The 6,736-nt window shown below is 46.5% G+C and overlaps 1 long non-coding RNA gene across 1 annotated transcript in view; it reads right to left on the bottom strand.

Moving 5' to 3' along the window:
- Nucleotides 1–240: 240 nt before the first annotated feature.
- Nucleotides 241–6,736, bottom strand: part of LOC119467073 — a 39,712-nt gene continuing 33,216 nt past the window's right edge. Inside the window, exon 3 of the long non-coding RNA XR_005195597.1 lies at nt 241–433. This is a non-coding gene — a long non-coding RNA (uncharacterized LOC119467073). The remainder of the gene's footprint in view (nt 434–6,736) is intronic.

Below are 6,736 nucleotides of genomic sequence, written 5' to 3'. Positions count from 1 at the left end.
TTTCCTCTATCAGGAATGCCTTTCTGGATATAGTCAACCCCATCCAAGCTACACTTCCCCTACTTCGCAAAGGTCTCCTTGACTTCACACTTTCATCAATCCCTGACCACACTAAACTCCTTATGTCTTACTTATCCATATGCCTTTGCCTGACACAGAATAGACCCCTAGTAAATATTTGAATTAGTGGGGACTTGAACGTGCTGTGGTTTATTAATTATAAAAATGTGACTCACCCCAATCATGAGAGCAGGGCCATAATGAATCCATCTTGGTTTTCCCCACTGTGCCTGGCTCAGAGCAGATGTTCCAACTGGAACACACCCTCCATCCAGCCCCACCTTCCCGGGCTTTCCTGGGGCAGATCCGTTTTGCAGATCACAGTACTTGACAGGATTTGGCAGGTTTCTGGCCTGGGTCGTTCCTTGTAGAGCTATGAGAGGTACATGTGGAAAGAGCCTCATGTGAGATCATGCAGCAAGTTAGCAGCAGCGCAGATAACAGACCCAGAGCTTCAGCTTCCCAACCCAAGGACATTCATTCAGCGACTGTGCTCCAAGGTCATGCTGGCTTCCTTTCAGGCCCAGGGCTAGGATGGCTAAGATTGTCCCAAAAGATGACCCCAGGATTAAGTGGGCTGTTACAGTATGTTAAAGCTACTTTTCTTCCTTTTTTTTTTTTTTTTGAGATGGAGTCTTGCTCTGTCACCCAGGCTGGAGTACAGTGGCGCGATCTCGGTTCACTGCAACCTCCACCTTCCAGGTTCAAACAATTCTCCTGCCTCAGCCTCCCAAGTAGCTGCTATTACAGGCATGAGCCACCACACTCAGTTAATTTATTTGTATTTTTAGTAGATACGGGGTTTTACCACTTTGGTTAGGCTGATCTCCAACTCCTGACCTCAAGTGATCCACCTGCCTCGGCCTCCTAAAGCGCTGGGATTATGGGTGTGAGCCTCCATGCCTGGCTTGTTCTTTTTTTTTTTTTCATTATTATTATTTTTTTAGAGTCTCGCTGTGTCACCTAGGCTGATCATAGCTCACTGCAGCTAGCTTCAAACCCCTGGGCTCAAACAATCCTCTGCCTCAGCCTTTCAAGTAGAAAGAGCTGCTCATTCTAAAAATCACAGTGCTTAGTTCCTGCCAAAGCTTCTAAATTCCGTAAATCTCCTCATCTTGGTACTTCCAAATTCAAAGGCTCCCCACACATACACAAACCTCCAAACACATATATGCCCAGAATAAAGCCTGGAAGGAAAAACATAAAATATTAACGGTAGATTTTTCTCTAAGTGGTAGAAATACAGCTGATTTTAATTTTCTTTTGGTTTGCTTTTTAATTTTCCAAATTCTCTACAATCAACATGTATTATTTTTATAACTAGAATAAATGTACTAAAAACAATAAATAAGCCTAATATTTGGAGAAAGAGAAAAAGTCACCAATATGTTTAAGCTTGTGCAATTACAGTGAGGCATCTATGATTAACTCACTCACTCAACATATATATCTTGAACACCTATGTGCCAAGCACTTTGTTGGGTACAAGCGTTGTTACAATGAATGAGACAAACATGGTTCCTGCCTTAATGGAACCTTTTTATCTTCTTTATTTTCCAAAGTTACTATGATATACGTATATTGCTTAAATGCTCTCCCTCCCTCCCTCCCTCCCTCCCTCCCTTCCTTCCTTCTTTTTCTTTCCTCTCTCTCCCCTTCTCATTCTTCTCTCTCTCTTTCTCTCTTGCTCATTCTGTCACCCAGGCTGGAGTGCAGTGGTGTAATCTCAACTCACTGCAACCTCTGCCTGCCAGGTTCAAGCACTTCTCCTGCCTCAGTCTCTTCAGTAGCTAGGATTACAGATATGCGCCACCACGCCTGGCTAATTTTTGTATTTTTAGTAGAGACAGGGTTTCACCATGTTGGCCAGGCTGGTTTTGAACTTCTGACCTCAAGCAATCCTCCTGCCTTGGCCTCCCAAAGTGCTGATATTACAGGCATGAGACACCGCACCCAGCCTTAAATGCTTTCTCTAATTTGAAATTTAAAAACATTGAACTGCCCAGGTACGACAGCTCACATCTATAATCCCAGTACTTTGGCAGCTCAAGCAGGTGCATCCCTTGAGGCCAGGAGTTCTAAATCAGCCTGGGCAATATAGCAAGACCTCGTCTCTAGTTAAGAAAAAAAAATAAAATAGTCTGAGTGTGGTGGTTCAGGCCTGTAATCCCAGCACTTTGGGAGGCCAAGGCGAGCAGGGAGGCTAGGCGTTGAAGACCAGCCTGGCCAACATGGTGAAACCCTGTCTCTACTAAGAATATAAAAAAAAAAAAAAAAAAAAAAAATTATCTGGGCTGGGTGCAGTGGCTCACGCCTGTAATCCCAGCACTTTGGGAGGCCAAGGCTGGCGGATTACAAGGTCAGGAGTTCGAGACCAGTTTGGCAAACATAGTAAAATCCCATCTGTACCAAAAAATACAAAAAATAAATACATAAATAAAAATGAACCAGCTGTAGTGGCATGCACCTATAGCCCCAGCTACTTAGGAGGCTGAGGTGGGAGGTTTGCTGAGCCCAGGAGTTCAAGGTTGCAGTGAGCTATGATCAAACCACTGCACTTCAGCCTGGGCAACACAGTGAAACCCTGCCTCAAAAGTAAATCAATCAATAAATAATAAAAATGAGATGCCAGATGAAAGGTGAGAAGTATTAGTTGGTGTGGTTTCTCGTTCCTAAAAGTCTTTTAAGAACAGGATCCTCTCCCATTTGAGGAAGAAGCTGAGTTGAGCATTGTTCCAAGGCTGGGGTAGTATCTTTGGAGCCACCTATGTACTACCCCATTGTTTCAAGGCTGGGGTAGTATCTTGGAGCCATATGTGGCTCCAAGACAAAAACATACAATTATAAACTTTTATATTTAAGAATGATTTTTAAAACTCTTTGCCCGCACGAGGTGGCCCATGCCTCTAATCCCAGCACTTTGGAGTACGAGGCGGGTGGATCACCTGAAGTCAGAAGTTTGAGACCAGCCTGACTAACATGGAGAAACCCCATCTCTACTAAAAATACAAAATTTGCCAGGCGTGGTGACATATGCCTGTAATTCTAGGTACTCAGGAAGCTGAGGCAGGAGAATCGCTTGAACCCGGGAGGCAGAGATTGTAGTGAGCCGAGATCACGCCATTGCACTCCAGCCTGGGCAACAAGAGTGAAACTCCATCTCAAAAATAAATAAATAAATAAAACTCCAGTGAGAATTATTGGCCAGTGGGAGGTCAGGACACATCAGGATTCAGGATTCAGTATTCCTCCCTATTAAAGCTATAGCCTCAGGCAAGCTCAGAAGGAACTTTGGGGAGGCAGCAAGGGAGAGGAAACGGAATTGGTTTAAACTTGGACAACATGGCAAAACTCCTTCTCTACAAAAAATACAAAAATTAGCCATGTGTGTTGGCACAAGCCTGTAGTCCCAGATTCTTGGGGGGGCTGACGCAGGAGGATCACTTGCCACCAGGGAGGTTCAGGCTGCAGTGAACCAAGATAGTACAACTGCGTTCCAGCCTGGGTGACAAAGTGAGACTCTGTCTCAAATATATATTATACATTACTGTATATATATTTATATATGTATAAAATTATGTTTTATTGAGGTAACACATAACATAAAATTTACCATGCTCTCCCCTGCCTGCCCACCCATCCCCACCTCCTGTGGTCCAGATGCAGCTCTCAATCCCAGTGCTTTGTCCCTCCCCACCACCATCCTGCTGGACTTGTAATTCAAGCTGGCCAATCAGACCAACCATCCCCATGTCCACAGGGATTGTCTTAGGACTGGGTATGTAAGCCCAGTAGAACCAAAGACTTCTCTGAGACCCGATACAAGGAAACTGGGAGACAGGGGCTTCACTTCTAAGATCATATGCTGTAAGGACAGTGTAAGGTGGAGCTGCTTGCCATTTTCCCAGGCTAGTGGAGGAAGCCATCTGCAACAGGTAATAGCAAAGCTGATGCACAAAGGGAAGAAAATAAAGATGGAGGTGGGAGCCCTGGTGATAATCCTTTTTTTTTCTTTTGAGACGGAGTCTTGCTCTGTCACCCAGGCTGGAGTACAGTGGCACAATCTTGGCTCACTGCAACTCAGTCTTGGCTCACAGCCTCCCAGGCTCAAGCAATTCTTGTGCCTCAGCCTCCCAAGTAGCTGGGAGTACAGGTGTGTGCCACCACACCCAGCTAATTTTTGTATTTTTAGTAGAGACGGGGTTTCACCATGTTGGCCAGGATGGTCTTGAACTCTTGACCTCAAGTGATCCATCTGCCTTAGCCTCCCAAAGTGCTGGGATTACAGGCATGTGCCATTGGTGCCCGGCACCTGGTGATTCAATCTTTTAAGTTCCTGGATCCATTTGTGCCTGAAGTCCATCTCTAGACTTTTTAGTTATATGACTTATTAGCTTTTTTTGTTTTGTTTTGTTTTGTTTTTTTGTTAAGACAGAGTCTTGCTTTGTCATCCAGGCTGGAGTGCAGGAGCCCCATCACAGGTCACTGCAGCCTTGAACTCCTGGACTTAAGCAGTGCTCCCACCTCAGCCTCCCAAGTAGCTAGGACCATAGGTGTGTGCCACCAGGCCTGGCTAACTTATTTTTTTGTAGAGATGGGGTCTCACTGTGCTGCCCAAGCTGGTCTGAAATTCCTGGGCTCAAGTGATCCTCCCACCACAGCCTCCCAAAGTGCTGAGATTACAGGCATGAGCCACTGTGCCTGGCCTTATTAACTTTTTTTTTAAGCTAGCTTAAGTAGGGTTCTGTTGGGCTTTCGCCATGATGGTTTCTGTGTCCCACTCATGATGTCACAGCCCTTGGTGTGATAAAGCCTGAGAGTGTAATGTCAGACCCCAAAAGGGACCCAGCTCGCTGGTGGAGGCAGGAGTGGAAGGCAAGGATGACAGCTTCTAGGAAGCAGGATACCTGACAGAGTTTCACTCTTGTTGCCCAGGCTGGCATGCAATGGCGAGATTTTGGCTCATCCCAACCTCTGATTCCCAGGTTCAAGCGATTCTCCTGCCTCAGCCTCCCAAGTGTCTGGGATTACAGGCGCCCACCACCACGCCTGGCTAATTTTGTATTTTTAGTAGAGACAGTGTTTCTCCATGTTGATCAGGCGGGTCTCCAACTCCCTACCTCAGGTGATCCGCCAGCCTCAGCCTCCCCAAAGTGAGATTACAGGCATGAGCCATCGCGCCCGGCCAAGAAATTTTCAACCTATGACTCAGACATTAGGCTTACTTCATGGTGGCTGACATGGTCCTTCTCCCAGAATATAAGGGATAAATGACAGTAGCTCCCAGAGATCTAGACCTTTCTGACAGGACACGTTACTTGTCCCATGTGGGCAGCTGAGGCCAGACTTCAGGTGCGCATCTGAGGACCAAGACTTTTCGCCCAGAGCCAGGAAGTATGCTTGACCTGAAGTATCTCCTTCACACAGCTCTTTGTCAGGTTCTCTAGAAAAGCCAAGTGAAACTGGGTATGGTGGTTCACACCGGTGACCCCAGCAACTTAGGAGGCTGAGGCAAGAGGATCCCTGGAGGCCAGGAGTTCAAGGCTGCAGTGAGCTATGATTGCACCACTGCACTCTAGCCTGGGAGACAGCAAGACCCTATCTCTAAAAAACAAGTGGAAAAAAAAAGCAAAGTGAAAATAATTCCAACTGAGTCCATCTGCCTCACCAGTCCTTGAACCTACACTATCCCATGGAGGTCTGGGCTACCACTGAGTCTCATCCAGGTATTGGTGGCATAGAAACAGAGGGGGGGTTGGGGGAGGAAATGGCTTGAAGGATGAGACACTCATAAGTGAGAACCACAGAGTGGGTCAGAAACAGTCATTGTCAACTACCAATAATCAAGGCTGTCACTTTTCCCTTTGTTTATAGTGTGCTTTGTCATTCAGATGCTTTTAAATTTTATCCAGAGAAAATGATGTTTCTCTTAAAGATTGGTACTTTTTGCATTTTATTAAAGAGATTCTTCTACACCCTGATGTTCCAAATATATTTCTTTTTTTTTCGAGATGGAGTTTCACTCTTGTTGCCCAGGCTGGAATGCAATGGCACAATCTTGGCTCACCGCAACCTTTATCTCCCGGGTTCAGGCAATTCTCCTGCCTCAGCTTCCCAAGTAGCTGAGATTACAGGTGCGACCACCACGACTGACTAATTTTGTATTTTTAGTAGAGATAGGATTTCACCATGTTGGCCAGGGTGGTCTAGAACTCGTGATCTCAGGTGATCTGCCCGCCTCAGCCTCCCAAAGTGCCAGGATTCTAGCACTGCCCTTGGAATCAGACTGTGGTCAGACCTCTCCTGAAAGCATGTATTTGCTCAGCTCCTTCCCGTCGCCGTTCTGCTTTCCTCATTGGTCCGGGCTTGAGCCCAGGGATGGACTTTTATGCCCCACCCATTAGTGAGTCACAGGCCTTGGGTCACCCCAGTTGTGTGTATAACCTCTCAGACACCCACCAGAGACAACTGTACCCACCAAAGAGACAACAGCACCCACCTCAGAGGCAAGGTGGGCACCCACCTCCTCAGAGACAACAACTCCCACCACAGAGATAACAACTCCCACCACAGAGACAACAACTCCCACCACAGAGACAATAGCACCCACCACAGGGACAACAGCACCCACCTCAGAGGCAAGGTGCGCACCCACCTCCTCAGAGACAACAACTCC

The sequence above is a fragment of the Cebus imitator genome, unplaced genomic scaffold (assembly GCF_001604975.1).
Source record: "Cebus imitator isolate Cc_AM_T3 unplaced genomic scaffold, Cebus_imitator-1.0 Scaffold258, whole genome shotgun sequence".
NCBI classification, from domain to species: Eukaryota; Metazoa; Chordata; class Mammalia; order Primates; family Cebidae; genus Cebus; species Cebus imitator.
This window is presented reverse-complemented; position numbering and strand designations above follow the sequence as displayed.